The sequence below is a fragment of the Canis lupus genome, chromosome 4, assembly GCF_048164855.1.
Source record: "Canis lupus baileyi chromosome 4, mCanLup2.hap1, whole genome shotgun sequence".
Lineage (NCBI taxonomy): Eukaryota > Metazoa > Chordata > Mammalia > Carnivora > Canidae > Canis > Canis lupus.
In genome coordinates this window covers 36,275,453-36,290,643 of record NC_132841.1, presented here as the reverse complement: position 1 = coordinate 36,290,643, position 15,191 = coordinate 36,275,453, and the positions used below count along the sequence as shown (strand labels likewise).

Genomic DNA, 15,191 nt, shown 5'->3' with positions numbered 1-15,191 from the left:
GGTTTGATCCAAGGAATCAAATTTCAGAAAACCAAGATTATTTAAAATGTAATTTCTCGATTCTGGGAAAGAGGTTCGTATTGGCAGGATCACAGAATCAGACAAGCCAAAAAAAAAAAAAAAAAAAGACTCTGAAAGCTGATAATAGTTAGGATGTGAATTTTACATCAGGGAATGTCAGGGTAGAGATGAATTATGTCCAGTAATTTTCTCACTCCCTCCACCCCCTACTGCACCCAAATTCCTAACATTGGTATCTTTCACTCTTGAGAGAAACAAGGAGAGAATAACCTGGATTGCACAGATAAACTGAAGTTCAAATTACAGAGTAAATATTTACAGGACATCAGAGCTATTTCTAGCAAATGTCTCTTTTTCCCCTTGCTGAACAGAAATAGCCAAAATTAGTTCTTGGGGGGAAAAAGGACCCATTTTTAAAGGTTTGAATTACCATAAGGAGTAACTGAGGTTGTAAAGTGCCTTAGCTATACAAATCTTTCAAGATAGTTCTTAAACTCAGCAAAGAAGTTGAACCAAATCAAGTCTAGGAAAAACAAAAATCCTGAATTAGCAGCTGTTGATTCTACTTGCTATATAAGAAGCTATAGGTTAGGGTTTGTTAACTTTGTAAATAAGCAATAAAAACCTGTTGGGCTGGGAAAATTGTGTGCTAAAAGCTACTTGATGCTTTGGCGGGTGGGATATTTTGAGGCAGATCCCCTTGTCATGATGCGACATATGGGGCCAGAGATGGAAATATATTTTAAGCCAAGGCTATAGTGTTTGATTACCTGAAAACAGAAAGTTTCACAAAACCTCAGTGGGTGTGCATGCATGTCAGTTAATGATTCCAGCTGGACTTGTAAAAAAAAATATTGAAACAGTTGTCAAGGGAAGAATGCCAACATGGAAAGAGATTGCCTGGCAATTAGAAAAGCAGTGGAGTTCTCTGGTTGGTTGCATGATAAGAGTGGGAGTAATTGCTTGTCCCTGTTTCCTATGGGCTGTGTGGACTTGTCCACAGAATACGTGGCACGCTAGCAATGACTTCTTGCTTTGTCAGGGCCCCTCCTGGCCTCCCACATTGGTGGTTCCTTCCCTCACCTGTGTTCAGAACACTTATTATAATTATCTATAGTCTCCATGGGAGACCCTGAGATCTTTGCAGGCAGGGACAGAGGAAAACCCATCAGTATTGCCAGCCCCTGGTGTCTATGTGACGTGGTAGGGCATTAGTAAACTTTGAAGTTACTTGCTTGGCCCAAACTGCACTTGACATTATAGCATAACAAATGTGTTGGGTTAACCACTTCTAGTTTGGTTGAAGGGCACATTTGGGAATTTAGTTTGGTCATATTACCATAACCTCCTCTCTATTCCCCATTTGTTTATTCATTCAACAAATACTGTATGCCTTCCATGCTAGGTGCTGTTCTTAGGTATGGGGATATAGAAATAAAACTGATACGGTCCTTGTTTGAATGGATCCTATATCCTAGAAGGAGGCAGACTAGACACATGACAGATGTATGTCCAGTGGTTACATGTGCTGAAAAGAGAAAATACACAGAGAGTAAAAGTGGAGGATGCTTATTAGAGTGATCAGGGAAGACCTGTCTATGGGAATCTTTGGATTGACCCTGAATGAAATGAGGGATAGGGCCATGCAAAGATGGGAGATGATCTTTTCACTCAAGGGAAGAACAAAATTAAGGTTAAGCCTTTGACTCTTGACTTCAGCACTGGTCATGATTTCAGGGTTGTGAGATGAAGCCCTCCCTAAGTTGGGCTCTATGCTCTGTGCACAGAGCCCACTTGAGACTCTCTCTCTCCCTCTTCCACTCATGCATGTGCTCTTTCTTTCTCTGATAATAAATAAAATCTTAAAAGAAGGAATGGTTTAAAGAACTGAGTGGCACAGATATTGGCCATGAATGATCTGAAAACTGCCCTCCCTGGATGGTTGGTTCAGTGTTGACAGATGCTGATAAATAGAATACAGGTGGGTTCTGAATTAGGAAAACTGGGTTCTACTTTCCACTGTCACTTGGACCAATTTCCTTCAACTATTTAGAATCATTGACCTTATTGCTATGAAACTTAGTATCAGTTTGTTGATTAATAGCAAACATAGCTCTAAGGAGCTTGGAATGCTGACACTTGTTTTCCTATTGAGTTATCTGGCAGTCAGATTATAACCAGAAAGTTGTCTGGTGAGCCTGGAACTGGACAAAGGGATGCTTCCGTTAGGTGGTACCATTAAGCCATTCTTTGATGTAATGCTTCTCTTATGCAAATTATTTGTATGACTGATGAGGAAACTGAGGTCTGAATAAGGCTGGCCAGGGGTGGAGGGGGAAGTGTAGAACACAAAGTTGTTGTTGTGTTGTTGTTGTTGTTTTAACTCCAGGGATAGCTTTTGCGCAGTGGCAGTATTGTAGCCAATTAGGTTTATCTGAGGCACGATTATTGCTAATTGAAAACTTTAACTCCAGGGATAATTTTTCCTCTTCCTTATATTCTTCTATTTCTGTATCACAGGATTTGCTTTAAAGTCTGCGTCTTGGGCAGCCCCGGTGGCGCAGTGGTTTAGCGCCACCTGCAGCCCAGGGCGTGATCCTGGAGACCCAGGATCGAGTCCCACGTCAGGCTCTCTGCATGGAGCCTGCTTCTCCCTCTGCCTGTGTCTCTGCCTCTCTCTCTCTGTCTCTATGAATAAATAAATAAAATCTTAAAAAAAAAAAAATAAAGTCTGCGTCTTGGGGCACCTGGGCTGCTCAGTATGTTAAGTGTCCCAACTCTTGATTTCAGCTCAGGTCTTGATTTCAGGGTCCTGAGATTTGAGCCCCAAGTCGGGCTCCTTGCTGAGGATGGAACCTACTTAAGATTCTCTCTCTCTCTCTCTGCCTCTACTCCGTAACTCCCTCAGATCATGTATTCTTTCTAAAAATAAAGTTTTTTTTTTTAAAGTGTGTGTCTTGCAATATTCTGTACTTCTCTTAGAGGAAGCCTAATTCTTTAGTAAACTTGTCTATATATGACATTAATACTAAATTGCACTATTAAAATAATTAGAAGGATTTATTTTTTGTTTTGATCTTTTGGGTATATTGTAGTAGTCTGCTCTAGGTGGGTTCCTATTGGCTGAGATAGTTGGGGCTTAACAAGTCTTAAAAATCCAAAGGAACAGGGATGCCTGGGTGGCTCAGTGAGTGGTTGAGTGTCTGCCTTTGGCTCAGGGCATGGTCCCGGGCTCCTGGGATTGAGTCCCGCATCGGGTCCTCACAGGGAGCCTGCTTCTCCGTCTGCCTATGTTTTTGCCTCTCTGTCTGTCTCTCATGAATAAATAAATTCTTAAAAAAAAATCCAAAGGAGCAGTTGTGTTCTGTTTTTGGTGAAATAATGAGAGATGGGCTTACTGTTTAGATGGTTTGCCAGCTGCTCTGTGTTGATGGTTGCATGACTTGGTCAACCCTACTGTCCTTTTTGAAAAACTGCGGTAAGATATACAGAACACATAATCTCCCATTTTAACCAATTTTAAGTATGCAGAGCTGTGGCATTACTACATTCACATTGTGTGCATCCCTTATCATTCTCCATCTTCAGCACATTCTCATCTGCCCCAACTAAAATTCCGTACCTATTAAACACTAACTCCCCATTTCTACCCCAGCCCCCTTCCTGGCAACCACTCTTTGACTCTGTCTCTCTATGAATCTGACTAATCTAGATCCCTCACTAAGTGTAATCAAGACATACTTGTGTTTTTGTGACTGGTTTATCTTCCTAGCTATGTCTTCAACCATCATTAATACTGTAGCATGTGTCAGAATTTTCTTCCTTTGTAAGGCTGATTTTTTTTTTCCATTTTGTTTATACATTCATCCTATTTTTTTTTCATCCTATTTTGTTTTACATTCATCCATCAGTGGACACCTGGGTTGCCTCTCCCTTTTGGCTGTTGTGAATAATGCTGTGATGAACATGGATGTACAATTAATTACCTGAGTTCCTGCTTTTCTGTTTTTAAGGTATACACCCAGAAGTGGAATTGCTAGACCATCAGGTAATTCTGTGTTTAAATTTTTGAGGAATTGCCTTCACATTTTCCATAGTGGCCTCTGTGCTTTACATCATCCCCCCCAGCAGTGCACAAAGGTTCCAGTTTCTCCACATCCTTGCCGACACTTGTTCTTTTTGGTGCTGCTTTGCTTTTGACCCAATAGCCATCCTAGTGGGTGTGAGGTGGTAGCTCATCCTGGGTTCCATTTGCATTTTCCTAATGATTCCTAAATATTTAGGATCATCTCTTGTGCTTATCAGCCATAGCGGTCTTTGGAGAAATGCCTATTTGAGCCCTTGCCTGTTTCTTTAATTGAGCTGTTTGGGTTTTTTGTTGTTGTTGTTGTGCCATAGTTCTTCCTGTAGTTGGGGTATCCATCCCCTACCCCTTTTATCCTTTGTGCTGGTCTCTTGTTATGTTTTGTGGTTGGGGCTTTGCAGGCACTTTTGGTATTTCCAGATGGAGCGACAGCATAAAATGAGGCAGGAGAATAAAGCGCTTCCCCACGGAAAACAAACAGACTCCGCCCAAGCCAGGAGGCTCCTTCCTCCACTGTGTCCAGGAAGAAGTGGTTTCCGAATGCATTGTGGGGCCAGCTTGTGCTTCACAGGCACATGACCAGCAGCTTTTCCTATGGAGCTAGAGCTAGACACCCCCTAGCAACATTGGGCATGCACCAGAGTTTTCTGTTCACGGCAGTTGAAGAGTTACTTTGCACATGCTGTGATTTCACAGTATTTTTTTTTAAGATTTTATTTATTTATTCATGAGAGAGGCAGAGACCTAGGCAGAGGGAGAAGCAGGCTCCCTGCAAGGAGCCTCATGTGGGACTTGATCCCCAGAACCTGAGATCATGCCCTGAGCCAAAGGCAGATGCTCAACCGCTAAGCCACCCAGGCATCCCATGATTTCACAGTATTTAAAGAGGAGTTTTAGGAGAGGGTTTTAGCAAGGGGGTGGGGAGGGCTATGGAGAGTAGCCAAGAAGTCTGAGGCTGGCGTGTTAGATTAGATAACTGTTACTTTATTTCTTGGTGCTATGAATCTAATCCTGGTTAAACCAAATCTAATTTATTTTCATGCTTGATTGGGAGCACTTTTGATTAAGTGTTTGGATGACAGTAAGCCCTCATATAAGAGGGCTAGTGTTGAGGAATGAGCTAGTCCAGAGGCTGCGGTGCCCCAACTGATGATTAATAGAGTAATAATAGTGAGCAGTGGCAAAAATAGAGACACGAGGAGTTTTTACTTGTAGCTTAGAAGGGGTAGATTTAAACTCAAACGTGGGATCCTCTTTTCAGGATACCTTGGTACATGTGGGGAGAAAGTAGTCCACCTTCTGCTGTGACTAGTAGGGACTTCCGAGACTGGGTTTTCACTTGGGGCTTCTGAGTTGCTTATGAAAATGCTGTTTGGACACAAGTGTGATTATTGGCAAAGGATGGGTCTGATGCTGAGAAAGCTGCCTTCAGACCCTTCAATTCTCAAAGTGTGAAAGACAGAGCATCTATCTTACCATCTTACATTAAAAATGGCCCTAGCTAGTGATGGTGACATACAGGGGTTGGGGAATATGTCGAATGATGAGGAAAGGCTCTGGTGTTTTGGCACCTTCTGTACTACTCTACTGAGTCAGGTTACCTCCGTTGTCTGTGTGTGAAACTATGCTGTGGTGAAGCTGTTTACTCTGAAATCCTAGCTCTGCCTCTTCCTAGCTGGGTAGTCTGATAGTTGCTTTTCTGGGCTATGTGTTCCCTATTATAAAATGGTGGTGTTAGAATAGTATCACCCACCTTAGACAAATGTTGTGAAGGCCAGGAGATAAGCCTTGGAGCACTTATCAAAGTGTCTGGTAAATACTATTGTTATCTTGTGCTGCTGCAGTGATAACCCAACTAACTTGTCATTGTTTTGCTCTGATGGTGCTTACTTGCCACAGTGATGGTGCCAGGGAGAACAGAAGCACTTTATAAACAGAACATTAGGAGCTGTGGTTGGAAGCACTGGAATAATGTAAAAGAAGTTCTTAAGTGTAGATAGATAAGTCATGAAGAAAATATCTAGGGATCCCGAGTCTTACAGCCCCCTGATGATTTTGTTCTCTGGATCTTAATGCCAAAAACTCACTAGGAGGGAAACTGTTGTTTTTTTTTTTTTAATAATAAATTTAGTTTTTATTGGTGTTCAATTTGCCAACATACAGAAAATAACACCCAGTGCTCATCCCGTCAAGTGCCCACCTCAGTGCCCATCACCCAGTCACCCCTACCCCCTGCCCACCTCCCCTTCCACCACCCCTAGTTCCTTTCCCAGAGTTAGGAGTTTTCATGTTCTGTCTCCCTTTCTGATATTTCCTACCCATTTCTTCTCCCTTCCCTTCTATTCCCTTTCACTATTATTTATATTCCCCAAATGAATGAGACCGTATAATGGAAACTGTTTTTTCTAAATATTGGCAAGTCTTCGAAAAGAAAGGTGGCTCATTTCTTTTCTTTTTTTGGGGGGGGCAGGATTCTTGGAGGCAGAATGTTAATGAGCTAACAAATGGCACGCAACACTAATTGCTTTCTGTTACTCTTTTGGTATATTAATTGTTTTTATTTTTGTCTGGGCTGTAGCGTCTTCAGTCCCTGTTGTGCCCAGTAGAACCACACCTATTGCTGATGGAAAGTGGGAGAGAGAAGGGGATCAGCACCCCCACCCCCCACCCTGGCCCAGGAGGAGGATGCACTGTCAAGAAACAGATGGTGTCCTTGTATTGTGTGACTCCTTATTTCACGAAGATGAGACTTTATCAGGGATGCATGCTTGTGGATTCCCTTACAAGTTTTGATCTGGTAACTGTGGGGAGATAGCGGTGCCGTGGGAGCTTTGCTTGGGCCGGCAAGAGTGCTGGAGGAGCCCCATCTGCTGGAGGGGTGACGCAGGCCTGGGTACATGGGTCTGAGAGAGCTGGAGTGTGCCCCACAACCCTGAAGGCCTTGCTGGTGCTGCTTGTGGCTAACATTTTCATTTGAAAGAAGGTTTTTGTTTTTGTTTTTTCTTAAGTGTCTTGATTGAGGTTTTATCTAATCATCAGACAGGAGGAAGTGGTAGAGTGACGTCTCTCCTGCTTGAAAGTTGTTAGGTTTGGTCCTTTGCTGAAGAGTATGTGCCTGAGGGCCACAGGAAGGAGATGGCCAGGGTTGGAGGCCTAAATGAGCCTCAGGCTCTAAGTTTCACTTTTCTGGTCGTGATGTGAAGTTTTGGACGCCCTGAGCTTCCACCTCAGTGGACACCTGCAGTGATGTTGCCCAGTCCCATGGCTGAAACTAGTCCCAGGACACCTGGGTGGCTCAGTGGTTGAGTGTCTGCCTTTGGCCCGCATAGGGCTCTGCATGGAGCCTGCTTCTCCCTCTGCCTATGTCTCTGCCTCTCTCTCTGTCTCTCATGAATGGATAAATAAAATCTTTTAAAAAAAGAAAAAAAAGTCTCTCATCAGCTAAGCTGTGGCCTCCCAAGTCTGTGTCTGATGATGTGAATATCCAACGTGGAAAGCTGGAGCACAGGTCTTAGGTAAAACCAAACATCTTGCTCCTCCCTTCTGCCCTTGGAAACAGAATTGCACACTATTCTCTCTTCCTGCTTTTCCTTCCATGGGGACAGCGGCGCATCTTAGACCCTACAACATGACACCTCCTTCAGGAGGCCTGTCTCAGCTTCCAGTCAGTGCTTGCCAAGTACCCCATGCAGGCTGGCAGCATGACTCATTTCATTGACTTTCCCCCAGCACTCTATCATATGACGTATTTATGTATTTCTCTGTCTTAGAAGCTTACCTGGTGGGGGGTGGCCCATGGCCAGAAATTTTTTTTTTTTCTCAGCATACTTTCTAGGCTGACAAGATACATGACAGTTAATAATCAAGAAAAGCAGTTAAAAAATATACCCACAAACTAAGAGGTAGAAAAAATACACAAAGGGCAACTACTTATTTATGACCTAGTGATGTAAGCCCTGCTATCCACGCTCAGGTTCCCTGTCCCTGCAGATAGATCCTGGCTATACCTCCCTTCCATCTTGTCCTGAAGGCAAACACTGAGCTTACCTTCAGGAGACCACCCAGTACGACTGGGGTTGGAGAGAGATGTTTTCATCTGTGTCTCATGGGAGTATCTGAGGCTGGCTGGTGGTCTCTCTTAAGAAGAGAGAGCAGAGTGGAAGCTGATTGGAAGTAGGTTCCAGGCCTGGGATGGTAAGAGTAGCTCCAGGAGCTGGAATTAGATGATGTTATTATATTAGAAATGATAAATGTGGAAGACAACAATACTAAGATTTCATTGAAATATTTCAAGTGAAGCAATTACTTCTGTTTCATCTTGCAAGTATTTTTCCCTTTATGCATTTCAAAGTCTAAATCTATACTTTCTAACACATGTCACTTTCATGCCAGAAAAGTCATGTTCAAATGCATCCCCATTAGAAATTACTGTTGTCCATTCATACTGTAACCTAAAGTAAAATCGTAGAACTCACAAGAATGGTTAACCTAATGTCTCTAACCTTACCAAGATTTTTTTTTTCCAAATTAGAAATGAGTATGTGGTATTTAAGGATGAGGATGTGGAGGATAATTCTATATATAATTTTGCACCACATCCAAAATGACATCCTTTTCTACAGAGGTAGGGAAATCCCTGCATTTAAGTGTCAGTATTCATTTGCAAGTGGCAGATATATGTTAATTGCTTTTCTGGGGTGAATGATTCTTAGTCTGGTGGGAAGGATAAAGATTTCAATTCATTTCACTAATTTTAAAAATTCCAGTAGTCATAGGTTACTATATGGAGCTTATAAGTCATTCCAGTGAGGTCTGGGTTATTGGGTGGATTTCCTTGAAAATGTGGCATTCCTCAGTGGTAGAATGAAGTCTTCATCACAGCAGTCAGCAGACGATGCTCTGGGTGACTCTGAGTGCCCTGAATTGCTGGTGCTGATGTGGGTTGGATGGAAAGATGGGCATGTATTATGCCTTGAAATGATGAGGCTGATGCAATATCTTAGAAACACTTCTTAGCACAGCAGTTGGAATTGGAAAGTTAGTATGATCAGTTACATAGAGTTCTGAGGTTTATGATAAAAAATTTATCTTTTCATTGTTCTTCTGTCAAAGAGCCCAGGTAAAGACTGATGGTCTTTTCCCACCTTTAATTCACCAAGTAAATGGAGGAAAGAATTTAAGTTGCCTTTTTTCCCCCTAGTAATCTCTATGCCCAGCATGGAGCTCAAACCCATGACCCCAAGACCAAGAGTTGCATGCTCTGCTGATTGAGCCAGCCAGGCACCCCTAAATTGTGTTTTAAAAATACTCTAACAGCAGCTCTTTCTGCCATGGGGTCCTGTCTCTGTGCTTTATTACCTTTTATGCGCTGAAAAAAAAAACTCTAACATTAATTATTAATAGGAAGAGGCCAGCTTAAGAAAAAAAGACATTAGTTTGTAAATTTGTGGATAACATAAACCAGACTATATAGTGGTAAAAATGAAGGCAGTTACATACAGTATTAAGGAGTAGCAATCAAAAGTGTGAAGCACTTTGCATGCATTTTTTAATGTCCTTTCCCAGCTTAAAACTCTTCATTTCAGGGTACCCAAACCCTCAGCCCCTGGTGACCCCTGTAGCTCAATCTCTGGCTGCCTCTCACCCTTATGTTCTAGTTTCCAGCCACCTCAATTACTTTTAGTAACTTGGAGGTGCCTGACTATCCCTTGGTCTCAGAACTTCACATCTGCTCTTCCTACACTACCCATATCTTCAACTGTTGTGTATCTACCTTATGTTTGTTTCTCTCCTAGGATTTAAGTGTGTGTCCTTTCCAAAGTCTTTCCCGATATTCCTACTCTGGTCCGGATGCTGTGCTGTCTCCTCTGCTCTGATGGCATTAGCTATTTCTAGCCCTTCATATACTGCACAGGCCTGTGGACTTGATATTTCCTACCAAAGTGGCTGCTATTCACCACTGATAACTAGCACCTGCATAGAACCTAGCTCTCTGCATTCCCTTTAGAGTGAATGACCTTAATTTAAACTTTGCAACAGCTCCATGATAGGATAAGGGCCCTATCTTTAGAGGCATTTGTTTGGTAGTGAGCTGTTGGAAGCTCAGACAGATTAAGGGTCTTGCCCAAGACCCTACATCCAATAGGTGGCTGGGCCAAGTTTAAACTGGAGTCTGATTCCAGAAGTCCCTGCTGTGTGTGCACAGTGCTTACAGCCTTCTCAGACCATGTGGTCATGGCCTTAAGAATGGGCATCTTTGTAGGAACTCGGATTGGTGGGGGTTGATAGGTTGTAGGGAAGGAGGGGGACTGAGGATGATATCCAGGTTTTTGAGAGGATTATGCTGATAGGTGAGGTTGGGATTTTGTGGAAAATCTTAATTTGTAGGGAATGATGAGTCTGGATTTGAGCATGCTGAATTCGAGATGGCTGTTGGTCTTCAAAGGGGAAATGTGCAGTAGGCTATGTGATAATAGGGCTCAAAAATTGGTCAGAATTTGGGAATCTTTGGCCTTCATGGCTGTTTGCTCCCAGTGCAGAGGAGCTGATGGGCTCTGTTCCAGCCACTCCCAGTAGATGCCTGTGCCTCACAGAACACATAAATAAGGAGTAGAGTGAAGCAACCAGATAATGTGTGTATTCAAATGCAGCTCAGAGAACTGTAGTCTCTGCCTTCTAGCATTGGATGTATATGTAATATACACATTGATGCCGATGGTTCAGAATCAGCATTATAATTGAAATAAGTTATGTTTTTTAAGTTTTGGTTCTTTAATTTTTAAAAAAGATTTTATTTATTTATTCACGAGAGACACAGAGAGAGGCAGAGACACAGGCAGAGGGAGAAGCAGGCTCCCTGCAGGGAGCCCAACATGGGACTTGATCCTGGGACTCCAGGATCATGCCCTGGGTTGAAGTCAGGCGCCAAACTGCTGAGCCACCCAGGGATCCCCATGGTTCTTTAATTTTTTTAAAGAAAAATTTGATTAGCTCATCACACATGAGCATTTCTGCCTTTGATTGTTCCTTAAAGAGCAGGGTAAGGAGTAAGGGGCATGTGGTTATAATCGTAAAAGTAATGCATGTATATACCAAATTTGGAAAATAAAGGAATAAACAAGAAAGTCTTATACTATCAGGTAACATTTTGGTATGTTCTTTTAGTAAAATTTCTTTAAATTAAAAAAATTTAAGTTCTTTGTATTTTCTTTAAAAACACATTTTAATAACTCTGAAGTTTTTTATGGAATGTAACATGGACTATTATTGAATAAATAAGTTTTCATTGTTCATATAGGTAATGTATCAACACAATTTTGTTTTCTTATATCTTTAGAGCAGATGGAGGGAGGAGCAAGATTGAGAGGGAGAAAATGTGTGTAAATGAAGAAACTGAGCAGTATATTGTACAGTGTTGCTGTCTGACGTTAAAGAAGAAAAAACAAAGGTGCCTTGGGGTCCTGGGATGGTCTTTGTAAAGTAATCCAAAGACTAAGAAGATCAGTGTAAACACACACACACACACACACACACACACACACACACGGGCTGTAATAAATTGGGACCATCTGTTAGGTTCTACCTAGGCCTGCTTGCTTAGTTTTCTGACCGTTCCTTATTTCAGAATGCCTTTCAAATGGTGGCAGAATGCTGGGTGTCAGATGGCACCAGGGATAAAGTGCAGCAAGGCCAGCAAGGCTGGGCAGCAGATCTGCAGCCAGCCTGGGTTGCTTCACAATTCCGTATGATTAACTTTTGGGACCAATCTAACTGTGGCCACTGTGGCCTTGACCTTCTGATCCGTGGGGCTGTAGGATGGGGATTATGGGGGGAGAGGGGTTAGGGAGTGAACTCACTTTTTTTTTTTTTTTAAACCACCATGTGTGAAGCCAATTTTAGAATGCTGTTTTTAAAGAGAATATTTCATGTGCACATCTAAGAATGTATTGCTTCCTTCTTATGTGTGTTAATATTAACCTGTTTCTGCACAGTCTGCTACTAACCTATTGTTGCAGAGTTTTCTGTGAACCCATCTATTTGTAGGAAGCTTAATCCCTGGGGTCCCATGGAGTCCCTTTTTTTTTTTTTTTTAAAGATTTTATTTATTAGACACACACACACAGAGGCAGGCTCCATGCAGGAAGCCCAATGTGGGACTGGATCCCGGGTCTCCAGGATCATGCTCTGGGCCAAAGGCAGTGCCAAACCGCCAAGCCACCGGGGCTGCCCAGTCCTTTTTTTTTTTTTTTTTAAAGATTTTATTTATTTATTTATGGTAGACAGAGAGAGAGAAAGAGAGAGGCAGAGACACAGGCAGAGGGAGAAGCAGGCTCCATGCCGGGAGCCTGGCGCGGGACTTGATCCTGGGACTCCAGGATCGTGCCCTGGGCCAAAGGCAGGCGCCAAACCGCTGAGCCACCCACGGATCCCCCTGCCCAGTCCTTTTTAATTATAGGGGCTACTGAAATTTATTTTTTGGCCAAAGAGTGTTCCCATTATGAATTGCTAACTAGTATTTCTCAGTTTTAATGCTAACTTTCTATAAATAACAACAAAATTATTACTTGAAAGCCTACAGTTAAAGGCTTTATTTAATTTTTGTTTAAAGTGGGTATGGCCTGTAGTGCCCAAGATCGCGAATCCGAGAAACCGCCAAGGAGCTGACACCGATGCAAACACACGAGGGTTTATTTACAAGCTCGAGCCTGGGTCCAAGTGTACCGGACGCAGCGGAGCAGGGACTTGGACCCCGAGACTAGGAGGCTTAGCAACTTTATAGGGGCCAGTGGCCAATGGGATAGGCAGAAAGTCGCAGTCATACTGGTCTGCTGAGCCGGATTTCCGGCTAGGGTGTGTCCTGGTCTTTGACTAGGGTGGGGCAGTGCCCTAAGTAATAAGCAGGTCAGCACCAGACGGGTGCAGCCCAAAATAGAGTCAGTCCTGGTCTGCTTGTCCAGGGGTAGGGGGTTTTGTTCAATTTCCTGGGTCCTACATGGCCAAAATGCTAATCTAGAACAACCTCCTGGTTTACAAACTATGCCAGGTAATCAATTTAGCTCTTGGAATCAGCCTATTTCTTTTTTCAGAGTAACTATTTCTGTTTTTGAAGGGAGGAGAGCCTGCTTTGTAGCTTCAGATTTTGTTTTTTGGGAGTTTATGGTCATTGTTTTTCATTTAAGGAGTTTTTTTTTTTTTTTAAGTTTTTATTTATTCATAAGAGAAAGAGACAGAGAGAGAGAGAGAGGTGCAGAGACACAGGCAGAGGGAGAAGCAGGCTCCATGCAGGGAACCCGATGTGGGACTCCCAGTCTCCAGGATCAAGCCCAGGGCTGAAGGTGGCGCTAAACCGCTGAGCCACCCGAACTGCCCATTTAAGGAGTTCTTTAACCCTGTGGCCCTATCCTGGATGACCTGTCTGGAGGCTGTGGTTGCTAGGATGGTCTCAGGTCTTTGCTGCTTTCAGGAAGTAAAGGGAAGGCCGAAAGCTGAAAATTGGCTTTGCTTTCCTCTGAACCCCAATCCCTTCTCTGACATGTTGAAAGCTAACCTGGGAACATAGGCAGGGTACAAGGAAGTGTCAGAGCCTGGTTTCCTGCCGAGAAATGTCATTGAATACAAACGTATTTTCTCAAGCATAAGCTAGAGCATTCATTCATTCAGGAGTAAGACTGAAAATAGAGTTGGTTGTGGGAATTTTTTTTTAATTTTTTAAAGTTTATTTATGATAGTCACACAGAGAGAAAGAGAGAGGCAGTGACACAGGCAGAGGGAGAAGCAGGCTCCATGCACCGGGAGCCCGACGTGGGATTCAATCCTGGGTCTCCAGGATCGCGCCCTGGGCCAAAGGCAGGCGCCAAACCACTGCGCCACCCAGGGATCCCGGTTGTGGGAATTTGGATGGTGAAAGCCTTCATACTTGGTGATTCCAATACCCCAGGATTAGGTCCATCAAGGGATTGTAGCAGAAACTTGATGGAATGATTGGAAATGTTTTCGGAGTGCTAGTCTGGCTTCCGTTTCATTAGCCCTCAAAGTATCCTTAGTCAAAATGAAGTGATCCCAGCTTACTACAGATGCTTCTCTATTGGTTTCCCTCTTTCCTGGGAGGAAGCTGGTTTGTTAAGAATTACCATTCCTAGCAAGGCAGAGGAAGGAACTGATCAGTTTCTAATCCTGGAATCTGCTTTATGCTCTGCTCTAATTGCTACTACACATTAGAACAAGCATCCAGGCCATCAGAGGAAGTAGGTGTTGTCTGATAGTGTGGCTGAAGTAAGTCCCTGTGTGGCACTCATCAGTGACTTCCTGGAAGTCCCCCACCCTGCTTCATATGGCTGGTGGGTGTACCATGTTCAGAAACTTGTGTGTGTTGGAGAAACTGTATTTCTCTATAGAGAGCTAAAACTCTGCTTTCCTCTGTGTGTCAGTGGTACAGATAAACCTGAGAGCAGTCCATAATTAGTGGAATTTAGGGGCACAACAAAATAGGCAGAATTGGGAGGATGAAGAAAGAAATTGGGAACAGCATATTTTGTGGAGGAAGATTTTATTAACCTATCTACTTTTTTGATATCACTGTGTTTCTTTCATCACCCTGTTTACTATGGAGGAGTTTCCTGATATTTATTACCTTGTCCATTTGCATAGTGTTATTTGCATTTCTTAATCTGAATTAATCATGAAAATGCCCTCATTTGGTCCAGCTGACTCAGCTTGGCACCACTACATGCCTACTCTCACCCCTTTTCTAAAAATTCTATTTCATTTTTTCTCTACATGCACATGTTAAGTGGTTTAAAGTGTGTGGCCTCATCCTAACATCTCATGCTGAATTTATTCGTGCCCTACAAGTGTGGAAGCACCTTCAGTGGCTTGGAATGTCTGGTATTTTATGTGTTCTGCTGGAATGCCTAACACAATATGAGAGGATCAAAGAAGACTCTTTTGAAAGACTATATGTTGAAGGCATGACTCTGAATAGCGGACAGAATCCCTGACTCAGCTTTCTATAAATTCCCCGCGACCTCATTGCTCATCCACAGGACTTTCCCTGTAGGTGCTTTTGGAAATTCTTGAGCAATTGGGA

The 15,191-nt window shown here is 42.9% G+C and overlaps 1 protein-coding gene and 1 pseudogene across 1 annotated transcript in view; both read left to right on the top strand.

Moving 5' to 3' along the window:
- The window catches only part of MCC (MCC regulator of WNT signaling pathway), a 447,338-nt gene that overhangs the window by 170,492 nt on the left and 261,655 nt on the right, over positions 1–15,191 (top strand).
- On the top strand, positions 2,416–2,545 carry LOC140632827 (U4 spliceosomal RNA; annotated as a pseudogene).